The sequence below is a fragment of the Neoarius graeffei genome, chromosome 7, assembly GCF_027579695.1.
Source record: "Neoarius graeffei isolate fNeoGra1 chromosome 7, fNeoGra1.pri, whole genome shotgun sequence".
Taxonomy (NCBI): domain Eukaryota; kingdom Metazoa; phylum Chordata; class Actinopteri; order Siluriformes; family Ariidae; genus Neoarius; species Neoarius graeffei.
Genome location: NC_083575.1, coordinates 70,608,976 through 70,621,801, shown reverse-complemented (window position 1 = coordinate 70,621,801; position 12,826 = coordinate 70,608,976). Strand labels below are relative to the sequence as shown.

General features: G+C 38.9%; 1 protein-coding gene across 1 annotated transcript in view; it reads right to left on the bottom strand.

Annotated features, from left to right (window-relative positions):
* pcnx2 (pecanex 2) overlaps window positions 1-12,826 on the bottom strand; it is a 93,848-nt gene that overhangs the window by 25,293 nt on the left and 55,729 nt on the right. The gene's annotated exons all lie outside the window — the stretch shown is intronic.

The following is a 12,826-nucleotide window of genomic DNA, read 5'->3' as shown; positions in this document are numbered from 1 at the left end:
TCTATATATTCCTTTACTTATATGTTACAGTTACTGAGCTAAAGTCCAGTGATCCACAGCGCGGTTGAGTTCTTGATTCTGATTAGTCAGATGTTGATTAATTACAGTGGATATAAAAAGTGTACACACCCCGTTAAAATGATAGGTTTTTCTGATGTAAAAAAATGAGACCACGATAAATAATTTCAAAACTTTTCCCACCTTTAATGTGACCTACAGTATAACCTGTACAATTCAATTGAAAAACAAACAAATCCGTGAGGGGGGAAAAAACATAAAAAATAAAAAACGTACAATAAGCTGGTTGCATAAGTATGCACACCCTTAAACTAATACTTTGTTGAAGCACCTTTTGATTTAATTACAGCATTCAGTCTTTTTGGGTCGGAGTCTATCAGCCTGCCACATCTAGACTTGGCAATATTTGCCCACTCTTCCTTGCAAAAGCGCTCCAAATCTGTCAGATTGCGAGGGCATCTCTTGTGCACAGCCCTCTTCAGGTCACCCCACAGATTTTCAATTGGATTTAGGTCTGGGCTCTGGCTGGGCCGTTCCAAAACTTTTAATTTTCTTCTGGTGAAGCCATTCTTTTGTTGATTTTGATGTATGCTTGGGGTCATTGTCGTGCTAAAAGATGAAATTCCTCTTCATCTTCAGCTTTCTAGCAGACACCTGAAGGTTTTGGGCCAAAACTGACTGGTATTTAGAACTGTTCATAATTCCCTCCACCCAGGGGCGTATCAAGCTTTCCAAAAGTGGGGGTGTTCTGGAATGGGGAAGCCATATCATTAGAAATCGGTTTATGGCTATATACACGCCCGGCGTGTACACTGTGATGTACTGTCAATGACCGATATGGAACTTTTTCATACCCATGGTCCATGGATGCAAATGAAAGGGAGGACAGCAGAAAGCCTATAAATCCAGTTGACTCCAGCCAAGTTCTGCATTTCATGCAGAGATCTATCATGTTGGGTTTTGGTGTTGTTACTGCCAGGGCTATGTAATTATTCAGTAAGTGAAGGCAAAAAGTATTGAGTGATAATTCTAGGTAACAGGATACTGTTCTATAACAGAGATGTCAGTATTGCTGCCTACACTGGTATACACTGATATAAACAAAACCAAAAACTTCACATAGCCCAAGAAGTCATACACAGTGTATAGATCATACACCATCATGCATAACAGTTTGGACTGGGATCACTTTGTGTGAGCAGGAGGCATGGCTAATCAGTTCATGTTGGAGAAGTGCAGCATCCTGGAAGGATCTCTTTAGTATAGCATTCAAATAAGACGGGGCAGTTCCTGCTTTTAATGTCTTTAATTATTCAAACTCGTGTACAAAACTTGTTTGCATCATGCATTACATCAGGTTTAATGCATAAAATTTGAAAATGATGCAATAGACTACACATACAACAAACACTTAATGGCCAAATAACATTACTGTACAACAATTATTGAACATTCATTCGATTTGAAATGCCTTTAAATCTCAATTGAAAAACTCTTCTATAAAGTGATAAGCAGTTATAATGCATGAAAAGTATACTTGGTACAAACACACACACTCGTAATAAAAAACTTGCCTCAACTGACTTTACAACTAGTAACTACTATTAACACAATCTTTTAGGGCATGGCACCTGGGACAACTGTTTGAACGACGGCATCGCAAGCGCTTTGAGAAGGGTCTGTCTGCAGAGCCGCAGAGCCAGGCACAGTAAGCACCGCATGCGACGTCAAACCTGGAACGGTGAATCAGGAGCGGTAAAACTGGTGTTGGCTCTGCAGCTCTGCAGACAGATACTGTATTATTGAGCGCTTTCGGCACGCTACGCAAACTGGCTATTATATTCACGCAACTGCTGATTGGTCGGGTGAGAAAAACTGTTTTGAGTCCGTTGCGTGGCTGTTTTTTGTCTAACATTATGGCAATAGTTTACTTCCTTGTTACACATTTTATAGTAGCTGTATAATTTTCATAATGATGTCATTTTAATCTGACAAAAGTGCGGGGGATGAAATTGTGTTTCAACAAAAGTGGGGGGGATGAAACGTACGCATCCCCCGCGGGTGATACGCCCCTGCCTCCACCTTGACTAAAGCCCCTGTTCAAGCTGAAGAAAAACAACCCCAAAACATGATGCTGCCACCACCATGCTTCACCGTGGGTATGGTGTTCTTTTGGTGATGCGCAGTGTTGTTTTTACACCAAACATACCTTTTGGAATTGTGGCCAAAAAGTTCAACCTTGGTTTCATCAGACCATAACACATTTTCCCACATGCTTTTGGGAGAGTTGATTTTTTTTTTTTGCAAAATTTAGCCGGGACTGGATGTTTTTCTTTGTAAGAAAAGGTGACCCTACCGCATAGTCCAGACATATGGAGAATACGGGAGATTGTTGTCACATGTAGTACACAACCAGTACTTGCCAGAAATTCCTGCAACTCCTTCAGTGTTGCTGTCGGCCTCTCGGCAGCCTCCCTGACCAGTTTTTCGTCTTGTCTTTTCATCAATTTTGGAAGGACGTCCAGTTCTTGGTAATGTCGCTGTTGTCCCATATTTTCTCCATTTCTTGATGACGGTCTTCACTGTGCTCCATGGTATATCTAATGCCGTGGAATTTTTTTGTACCCTTCTCCTGATCCCTTTCAACAATGAGATCCCTTTGATGCTTTGTAAGCTCTCTGTGAACCCTGGCTTTTGCTGGAGGATGCAACTGAGTAAATGTCTGAACTTTATTTGGGGTTAATCAGAGTCATTTTAACTGACGGTAGGTGTGAACCCAAAAAGACTGAATGTTGTAATGAAATCAAAAGATACTTCAACAAAGTATTAGTTTAAGGGTGTGCACACTTATTCAACCAGCTTACTGGACATTTTTTATTTTTTATGTTTTTCCCCCTAACAGATTTGTTTGTTTTTCAATTGAATTGTACAGGTTATAGGTCACATGAAAGGTGGGAAAAGTTTTGAAATTATTTATCGTGGTCTCATTTTTTGTTTTTTACATCAGTAAAACCTATCATTTTATCGGGATGTGTACACCACTGTATCTATAACAGCACAGCTCAGCTACTAGTGAAAAAGCATATAATTGTTGATATGGTGACATTTTTTGCGAGGAGATGTTTGTTTAGCAGTTTTGAAAAGAGTCTCCAGTGTCTGATATGAAGCTGATATAAACTTTACACTTTCAGGACTGAAGACTTGGCAGATTCTCAGTAACATTTTTTTAACTAACTTGTTTCATGGATGTTCCTCAACATAGATGAAACTATAAATGGTTAAAAGTATGGCATTCTCTCATCTCATTATCTCTAGCCGCTTTATCCTGTTCCACAGGGTCGCAGGCAAGCTGGAGCCTATCCCAGCTGACTACGGGCGAAAGGCGGGGTACACCCTGGACAAGTCACCAGGTCATCACAGGGCTGACACATAGACACAGACAACCATTCACACTCACATTCACACCTACGGTCAATTTAGAGTCACCAGTTAACCTAACCTGCATGTCTTTGGACTGTGGGGGAAACCGGAGCACCCGGAGGAAACCCACGCGGACACGGGGAGAACATGCAAACTCCGCACAGAAAGGCCCTCGCTGGCCACGGGGCTTGAACCCGGACCTTCTTGCTGTGAGGCGACAGCGCTAACCACTACACCACCGTGCCGCCCTATGGCATTCTCTCATAAACAAAAATTCTTAGCACTGGCAAATTAGTGTGGCACACGAGGAATAAAACACTTCAGGATGTGCTGTTCCTGGAAAATAATCATCATCATCACTCCAGCCACTCATTGTTTATTTTCCTTTAACAGTACACCCTGTCATGTTTTATTCCTTACATGCTGTATGACACAGACCAGGCATCTGGGATGCTTTAAATTATAATCCATGCCTCTAGGTTCCATTTAGCTACGCTGAGAGGTTTGAACGTATCTGTGACATAGCAAATGTTATGCGCATAATGACAGTGATGAGAACATTTGGCTGAAAGGAAGGTATAAATAAATGTGGGATTTTTGTGCATACATTATTATGAACAAAACATATCGGTAATTATTGTGACATGAACATTCAGTATCAGCACAATGACTCATATTTCTATTTGTGTATTTTAACTTTTGCTCTACTTTGTCAGTTTCAGTACAGCAAATCTGATCAATATAATCATCGATACCCGTATCTAACTCATAGGTTGTGTAATAAGTGTAAAATTATGTTCTGTGACTTCTCTTCTTTCACTACCTTCAAATCTCAATTGAAGACTTATCTTTTCCGTGAACAAAGCTATTGTTCATTTGGCCAATGCTCTTTCCTCTTTTACTGCTTAGTCTTTTTTCCCCTAAAGCAACTTTGGGGTTGTGAAAGGTGCTATAGAAATTATTATTATTATTATTATTATTGGTTGAATTAACCAACTGTACAATAGTAAGTAGTACCAAAGATCAAAATAAAAATACAATGTAGGGTATACAAAGCTATTGTTCATTTGGGTAATGCTCTTTCCCGAAAAAATTTACACTGGGCAGCTTGGTGGTGTAGTGGTTAGCACTGTCGCCTCACAGCAAGAAGGTTCTGGGCTCGAGCCCAGCGGCCAATGGGGGCCTTTCTGTGTGGAGTTTGCATGTTCTCCCCGTGTCTGTGTGGCAGGGCTTTACATTAACTTTTTTGCTCACCGGCCACTGTGGCTAGTGGTTTTCCCGAGTCACTAGCCATTCAGCCTTTTCACTAGCCACAATTTTGTTGCCAGGAAATCGCAGTTTTTTCTTCACCATGATACGTTAAAGTTCGGAAGATCTAGATTTAATTATGAATGGCAGCGTATAATGTATCTCTACAGTAGCACTCAAGTATTCAGTGCTGTTAAGGTAGCTCCCTATATGAAAACATGCAACCAATTCAGACAAAAATATAAACACAGTATTCTGTTTATTGAACTCAAATTCAAGCCCCTTACAATATGAAATATCGTATAATATGAAAAATAACATTCAGTACAACTGAACTGATTCTAATATTAAAAGTCCAATTCAAAACATTTATCATTGAAAAACATTTGATGTTTTGATATGCAAGTATTGTGTATTATCAAGTATTATTATGTATATTATGTATTATCTATTAATTGTGTGTGTGTGTGTGTGTGTGTGTGTGTGTGTGTGTGTGTGTGTGTGTGTGTGTGAACATGTGTAGAGAGAGACATTAAATGTCCTCATTACATTCATCATCAGATGAGTCTGAATGGTCAATGAAAAATGTTCACAGAGGTAAAATCACAGAGGTCCGTGATGTGCAAAGTGCGCGGCGAAAAATTTTCAACATATTTAAATGAGAGGGGTGAATTACACGTCACACAAGAGATCTATTCCTGAAATTACTTTTAATGGTGTTTGAACTGAATATCATCAGTTTTGAAAAAAATCATGTATGTGGCAAGAGTAAGAATAATTTAAGCTTGTTTAATGGTTTGATCTGGCCCAAGCAATGAGGACAAAAGATACCTTAACCATGTAGCCTATGGAAGTAAGATACATTAACAATCTGGCATCCATTACACCTACACAAAAAAAAAAAAATTCTGGGAAAAAATCAGTATACACCACCATGCTTTAGGCAAAGTTATCCAAGGCAAACATAAGTTGAAACTTTCCACTCTATTGCTTTGGCTTATCGAATGATTTATTTTTAAAATCACAAACAAGGTAGGCTACAACTGCGCTGCTTCGAAAATGTCAATTTAACAGCTTCATGAAAGTGCGCTGATGGTTAGCATGGAAACCCCGTGTCTCCTGCACTGCATTCCTCCCCCGAGTTGCGCGCTCATTCGCTTTTGTGTTCTTGGTCTCAGAGCCGTGCGCACCAAACACACACAGAAGACAGAATCAACGTTTAACATAATTAACAATGCACTTTTTACGGAGAAGTTTTAATGTTATTCTTTATTTTTTTTATCCAGTTGAATATTTAGCATACAAATGTATTTTCAGCTCTTAAAAATGACGGAGGTCCGGACCGCGGGGGCCTCAGAGCTGGCTACGGCCATGGAGATGAACAAGACGCTAATAGGAAGATAAGACAGTTCAATGACAAATGGAAGTTCGAGTGAGATTGGCTAGTTCATCGCAAAACCGAAAATACCATGTACTGTGAAGACTTTAGAAAGTCTGTCAAAGACAGGCACCAGTAATTTTAAACTCAAAACTATAAAGGCCATGAAAAGTCAAATGCACACATCGGTACTATAACATCAAAACCGGTGAAGATGGCTGTTCACTACAGGACAGCATTGCTTTCAGTCCCTGGCTGTCATGAAGTCGGCTGAGCTGGAGAGGATGGAGCTGCTGTTTAGAAACGTTCACGCGATTGGAAAGAAGTTGATCTCGCCCCAGCTATCAACTTATGGCCTGCTGGAAGCCTCAGGTCACGAAGACCATTTTTCATGGACCATTCAGACTCATCTGATGATGAATGTAATGAGGACATTTAATGTCTGTCTCTACACACACACACACACACACACTATTAATAGATAATACATAATATACATAATAATACTTGATAATACACATAATACTTGCATATCAAAACATCAAATGTTTTTCAATGATAAATGTTTTGAATTGGACTTTTAATATTAGAATCAGTTCAGTTGTACTGAATGTTATTTTTCATATTATACGATATTTCATATTGTAAGGGGCTTGAATTTGAGTTCAATAAACAGAATACTCTGTTTATATTTTTGTCTGAATTGGTTGCATGTTTTCATATAGGGAGCTACCTTAACAGCACTGAATACTTGAGTGCTACTGTAGAGATACCGGTACATTATACGCTGCCATTCATAATTAAATCTAGATCTTCTGAACTTTAACGTATCATGGTGAAGAAAAAAACTGTGATTTCCTGGCAACAAAATTGTGGCTAGTGAAAAGGCTGAATGGCTAGTGACTCGGGAAAACCACTAGCCACAGTGGCCGGTGAGCAAAAAAGTTAACGTAAAGCCCTGGCTCACTTATGCGTGTGTTCACTGCTTCAGATGGGTTAAATGCAGAGGATGAATTTCACTGTGCTTGAGTGTGCATGTGACAAATAAAGTCGTCTTCCTTCTTCTTCTAAAAAAAAACCTAGAAATTTAGGGAAAGGCCAATGGCTAACAAGATTTGCGAAACTCAAATATTCTCACTCGATCAGGCTGAATATCATCTTTCTAATTATCGTTTCACTTTCCCATATTACTGTTTTTTGCATTCTGTTGCAGTTTTTCTATTACATTTTCATCATCGAACAGTTCTTTAATATCATCTTTCAGTTGTTTTATTCCTCCTCCTAAACACCCTATTATCACAGGGGTTACTTAACCTTTAAATTGTTCTCGTCTTTCTCATAATTTGAAACACAGCTGTTGGTATTTTCGTTTCTTTTGGTTTCGTTTTTCTTTCTTGTTGGATTAATTCGGACACGACATATCCACGATATATATATATATATATATATATATATATATATATATATATATATATATATATATATATATCACTTTCTTTCCTGTACCCTCTAGTGTCAAATCTGGTCATCTTGCTGTACAATTTGCTCTCATTCTATGTTCCCAATCCCCAATACATTTTCTTTCCGTTTCTTTCAAATACTTTTCCTTTCTGCCATTGGAATCCTGCGAGCAGATGCTGAACTGTCTCCTTGTGTGCTCCGCATAATCTGCAATTCTCTTGATCGTCAAGTCCTCTTAGCTTCTTCCACGCTCTTGTTTCCACGAAAGATCGATGCTGTCTTTCTTGGATCCGTATCGCATTTCAGCCATCCGTGGTCTTCTCTGTTGTCTCCTGGTGGTGTTTCACGCTGTAGATTTTTCTTTGCCAAACTTTCCATTTTGTTCATTGTTTCTTCTTTGATGTTCTTCTTCAACTTGTTCCATACTACCTTCCAATTATTGCATCTTTCATTGTTGACTCGTATGCTTTCAACTTCAATTTCAACTTCCTTCTGCACTTTACTCATTGCTTCCTCTGCTTCGCTCTTTATGGATGTCTGTTCCTTGTGATATTCATTTTTCCATGTTGTTCGTATCCACTCATTCATTCATTGATGTTGCCATGTAGCATGCTAGTTTCGCTTTTTTTTTCATCGTACACTACCGTTCAAAAGTTTGGGGTCACTTTTAAATTTCCTTATTTTTGAAAGAAAAGCACTGTTCTTTTCAATGAAGATCACTTTAAACTAATCAGAAATCCACTCTATACATTGCTAATGTGGTAAATGACTATTCTAGCTGCAAATGTCTGGTTTTTGGTGCAATATCTCCATAGGTGTATAGAGGCCCATTTCCAGCAACTATCACTCCAGTGTTCTAATGGTACAATGTGTTTGCTCATTGCCTCAGAAGGCTAATGGATGATTAGAAAACCCTTGTACAATCATGTTATCACAGCTGAAAACAGTTTAGGTCTTTAGAGAAGCTATAAAACTGACCTTCCTTTGAGCAGATTGAGTTTTTGGAGCATCACATTTGTGGGGTCGATTAAATGCTCAAAATGGCCAGAAAAATGTCTCGACTATATTTTCTATTCATTTTACAACTTATGGTGGTAAATAAAAGTGTGACTTTTCATGGAAAACACAAAATTGTCTGGGTGACCCCAAACTTTTGAACGGTAGTGTATACTTCTTTGAAGCTCTTTAACCCTCTTCCTCTGTCCTCTCTTTTCTGTCCTCTGGCCTCTCTTTTATTATTATTATTATTATTATTATTAAAAGTAAAACCATAATCAAGGACTGCGTATCTGTAAGTGGATATCAATTTATGATCAAGTATATGATGTACAACAAAATCATTGACCACATTGCCGCCCAACTGTACAAACTTCAGTATGGTTTTTTGAAGGGGTTATCTACTATTAATCAGTTATTAAAGGTTTTCCATGAGATAGGCCAACTTCTTGACACCAGAATTCAAGCTGACGCAGTACACCTAGACTTCGCCAAGGCTTTTGATAGAGTAGATCACCACCTACTGCTCATGAAGCTGCGGCGGTTTGGTATTATGGGTAAACTTTTGGACTGGTTCAAGGACTACCTCTCTGATTGCTATCAGAGAGTGATAGTCTTGGGCAAAACATCGGAGCCACTTCCAGTACTCTCTGGAGTGCCACAGGGCTCTACACTTGGGCCCTTGTTGTTCCTTGTGTTTGTCAACGATTTACCCTGCGTAGTCACGTCATCGTCTGTTGCATTATACGCCGATGACACTAAGTGTTATCATGCAATTAACACCTCTGAGGACAGTGCATGCCTGCAAAACGATCTTGACAGCATATGTAGTTGGTGTGATCTCTGGAGGATGGACCTCAATCTGTCTAGGTGTGGGCTTCTGTCATTCACGAGAAGCTCCAAGCCTCTGCTGACCACATACCAACTGAAGAATGTGCCTGTCAAAATGACTGAGTCACAGAAGGACCTTGGTGTTACAGTCACACCATATCTCAAGTGGAACTCTCATGTCCAATTGGTTTTAGCTAAAGCGAGTAAAATGTTGGGCTTTGTTAGAAGATCTACTTTTAAGGTTAGAGATATCAAGGTGCAGAAGTCACTTTACATGTCTCTGGTCAGAAGCTGTTTGGTGTACTGTTCTCAGGTCTGGGCTCCGGAATCAGTTATCCTGCTCTACTCAGTTGAGAGAATCCAGAGACGCGCAACTAAGTATATTTTATCTCTTTCATTTAGATCACATGTTAACTACAAGGACAGATTGTTAAAGCTAGGACTCCTTCCTTTGTGTTGCTGGCATGAGTACCTGGACCTTGTTTATCTTTTTAAATCTATGTCAACAGACCATAATATTTCTATCGGTGTACCTAGAAGGTTTACTAGGCGATTAGATTTGTCTAGGGGAACTATGTTAAATGTACCCAAGGCTAATACTGTAACTTTTCAGACCAGTTTTTATATTTGAGGTCCTAGAATCTGGAATATTTTACCCCCGCATTTAAGGAATTTGAATCAATCACTTTCACAGTTTAAGAAGGACCTTTTTTATATTGTAGTAATTTAACTAGGCTTTATTTTGATATTGATAGACCACAGACTTTTAAATCTGTGTGTGTAAAATGTCATACACGTCGGCCAATCTCCACCCTCGGCACCAGCTTGTGCTGCTATTAGTCTGTATACTTCTAGGCCGTCCCCCCCCTTTTTCTAATATGTTTTATTTATTTATTGTACTATTTAAATTTTTGTAATTTTGCAGGACCTCAGGTATTGGAGCTTATTGTTTTGTTGATGGATTCCCTGCCATTTAATCGGCAAAGTTTATAAATTAAAAAAAAGAAAGAAAAAAACCCTTGAAAACAGCCCATGATTCATATGACACAATTTCGTAAAAATATGGTCAGAAATGAGAAGTCACTCCTGTTTAGATGCCTAAATCAATTCAGTGGCAAATCCCAATACACATTTCCTCAGTCCATGCTATTTTGAATCAGTGCAGTTGTATAAATACCAAGACTAATTTGAATCAGTGAATCTTTATACTCCAAGTTTTTTTACATGTTGTCAGTGAATCATGGAAGAAATAAAAACAATCCAAGACAAAATTCATCAGCTGTTAAAATCATGTGTTCTGTCTGAATCCAATCTGACTTTTTACCTCACCCGCGACAAAGTAAGCAGTGCGAGGTGCGAGGTATTGTAATCAGTGTGGTTTGTTTGTGTGTCTGTCTGTTAACAATCTAGCGTCTGGATGGGTGCATCAACTGACTTCAAATTTTCAGGGTAGGTGGACAATTGTACGTAGATTACCTGATTAAATTATGGGAGTAATCGGGTCAAGGTGAAGGTCAAGGTCACCAGAAAGGTCAACCTTTCGGTCAAAATAACATATTTTCCATTGTAACTCAAAAACGATTGCCGATAGACAAAGGTTTACTACTATGAGTATATAGGAACTCCCATATGGCCTTTCATTTGTCACCATGACCTTTGACCTTGGATGACTTTGAAATGTCGAACTCAAATTCATGGATTTTCATAGGACTATAACCTAACAGCTGATGATTGAGAAATATTACCATTATTAACATATACAGTGGTGCTTGAAAGTTTGTGAACCCTTTAGAATTGTCTATATTTCTGCATAAATATGACCTAAAACATCATCAGATTTTCACACAAGTCCTAAAAGTAGATAAAGAGAACCAATTTAAACAAATGAGACAAAAATATTATACTTGGTCATTTATTTATTGAGGAAAATGATCCAATATTACGTATCTCTGAGTGGCAAAAGTATGTGAACCTCTAGGATTAGTAGTTAATTTGAAGGTGAAATTAGAGTCAGGTGTTTTCAATCAATGGGATGACAATCAGGTGTGAGTGGGCACCCTGTTTTATTTAAAGAACAGGGATCTATCAAAGTCTGATATTCACAACACACGTTTGTGGAAGTGTATCATGGCACGAACAAAGGAGATTTCTGAAGACCTCAGAAAAAGTGCTGTTGATGCTCATCAGGCTGGAAAAGATTACAAAACCATCTCTAAAAAGAGTTTGGACTCCACCAATCCACAGTCAGACAAATTGTGTACAAATGGAAGAAATTCAAGACCATTGTTACCCTCTCCAGGAGTGGTTGACCAACAAAGATCACTCCAAGAGGCGTGGAATAGTCAGCGAGGTCACAAAGGACCCCAGGGTAACTTCTAAGCAACTGAAGGCCTCTCTCACATTGGCTAATGTTAATGTTCATGAGTCCACCATCAGGAGAACACTGAACAACAATGGTGTGCATGGCAGGGTTGCAAGGAGAAAGCCATTGCTCTCCAAAAAGAACATTGCTGCTCATCTGCAGTTTGCTAAAGATCACGTGGACAAGTCAGAAAGCTATTGGAAAAATGTTTTGTGGATGGATGAGACCAAAATAGAACTTTCTGGTTTAAATGAGAAGCGTTATGTTTGGAGAAAGGAAAACACTGCATTCCAGCATAAGAACCTTATCTCATCTGTGAAACATGGTGGTGGTAGTATCATGGTTTGGGCCTGTTTTGCTGCTTCTGGGCCAGGATGGCTTGCCATCACTGATGGAACAATGAATTCTGAATTATACCAGCGAATTCTAAAGGAAAATGTCAGGACATCTGTCCATGAACTGAATCTCAAGAGAAGGTGGGTCATGCAGCAAGACAACGACCCTAAGCACACAAGTCGTTCTACCAAAGAATGGTTAAAGAAGAATAAAGTTAATGTTTTGGAATGGCCAAGTCAAGTCCTGACCTTATTCCAATCAAAATGTTGTGGAAGGACCTGAAGCGAGCAGTTCATGTGAGGAAACCCACCAACATCCCAGAGTTGAAGCTGTTCTGTACAGCGGAATGGGCTAAAATTACTCCAAGCCGATGTGCAGGACTGATCAACAGTTACCGGAAATGTTTAGTTGCAGTTATTGCTGCACAAGGGGGTCACACCAGATACTGAAAGCAAAGGTTCACATACTTTTGCCACTCACAGATATGTAATATTGGATCATTTTCCTCAATAAATAAATGACCAAGTATAATATTTTTGTCTCATTTGTTTAACTGGGTTCTCTTTATCTACTTTTAGGACTTCTGTGAAAATCTGATGATGTTTTAGGTCATATTTATGCAGAAATTTAGAAAATTCCAAAGGGTTCACATACTTTCAAGCACCACTGTAGGTATAAAATAAGTGCTGCCAGGCGAGGTTTGTTTTGCCTGGCAACACTTGTTACTATAAATGATCTGTCATATGTATTTGTTACAGACCTGTGGAAACAGGTGT